This window comes from Homarus americanus, unplaced genomic scaffold, assembly GCF_018991925.1.
Source record: "Homarus americanus isolate GMGI-L3 unplaced genomic scaffold, GMGI_Hamer_2.0 scaffold49667, whole genome shotgun sequence".
Classification (NCBI taxonomy): domain Eukaryota; kingdom Metazoa; phylum Arthropoda; class Malacostraca; order Decapoda; family Nephropidae; genus Homarus; species Homarus americanus.
In genome coordinates, this window is record NW_024738608.1 from 6,545,957 (window position 1) to 6,547,634 (window position 1,678).

The window sequence follows — 1,678 nt, forward strand, 5'->3', positions numbered from 1 at the left end:
AAATCAAACTAAAACTAAACATAGCCGAAATGTGTTTAAACCTGGCGAGTTATGGTTCAGTTACCTGTGGACTTGAGTGGTTGTTTTTTGTTCCTACTGATATTAATAACTAATTTTTTCCCATTGCATTCATTTGTTTTTATTTAAAATTATGCCAAAAATATGGTAATGTTAGTGTGAAGAAGAGTATTAAGCACTTAGTAATGACCTTAGTCCAAGAGAAATTTTAGATAAACTGAAATCATGGTAAGGAAGCAGGGATTGGGCTTGAATAAGTTAGTAATTTATACCATACAAAAAATTTGAGACTCAATAAGAGTCAGTGTAATTGTAGCAGCTTCTATAGGTGACAAAATAAAAGGAATGGCTAAGCAAAATTTACACTTAATCAGAGTAGCAAAAATATTTAATGTACAAGTTTAAGGTTGTAAACCAAATTCAGAAACATATCACTGAGCAGATCAGCTGTACTTTACAAGGCATTGGACCTTTATTGTACATTACCATCTGCTAACATTCCTTAAAGTGCAAATAGTGAAGAATGGTTTGTTAGGAATTAGACTGTTACAACTTTCGCCCTGTAAAATTAGTAAGGGGGGAATCCACTCCAGCACATCACTTTGCAAAAGATAATTGCCCGGTACTCACCAAATTTTTCTTTTATTCTCTTCGCCAGCGATCGTCTCATTAGTCGCTTGGCTGGTCAGTCACATTTCTGTTATGCACTGTTGGCAAGTACTGGGCATGTACTGTCTCCAGAATGTACCTGTACCTGCGCCAGCGTTGGTCAAGTCTGGTCTTGAAAAAACTCACACTTGGTGCCGTCACAACACTCTAGCAGATTTTTCCTAGAGTTTACAGTTTTCACGTGAAAAAGTTTGCCCTAACAATTTTATGGACTTGTGGCTTCTTCAACCTTGAGTTGTGACACTTGAGATATTTACAAACATCAATTAAGTTACCCCTTGCCGGGCTATAGTATAAGCTAGGTACTGTAGTTACAGGCGTTATAATCTCTGGGTAATTGAGGAACCGTAGCTCATAGTGCAAGCACCAGTCTGGTGGCCCTTCTTTAGACATTTTTGATCAACTGACAGCTTCTAGCATATCTCAGAGACCAGACTGGGTAACAGACTGACACTACTCCAGACGGGTAAGCACCTCACTTTTGAAGAGTGTTATGAAGGACTTTCTAATTATCTGAATGTCCTTGCTTATAAGACCTACCAGCTTAGTTGCTTGATTCACCTTCTTACAATGGCCTGAGAGCTTCAGTTCACTGTCAACATACACACCCAGGTTCTTTTACATTCAGTCTCTATCAATACTGTTTCTACATCCCATTGGGTCATGTGATATGCCTCCTTACCGTCAATACAACCTAGGTGCATCTTTTACACTTCATGACATTGAATCTTAACAGCCATTTCTTTGACCACTCTTGAAGCTGATAGAAATCTTTCTGTAGCTCTTCACAGTCTATTTGGTTCTTAATTTCCCTGAATAATTTGGCATTTTCCACAAACATTTTTATGAATAAGTGTACAGCTTCTGGCATGTCATTTCTGAAATAAACAAACATCAATGGGTCTAGTGCTGTAATCACCCTTAAGGCAATCATGCAATCACAGGATAAGGAGACCCAGCACATGGACACAAAGAATATAATTCGGTCAAA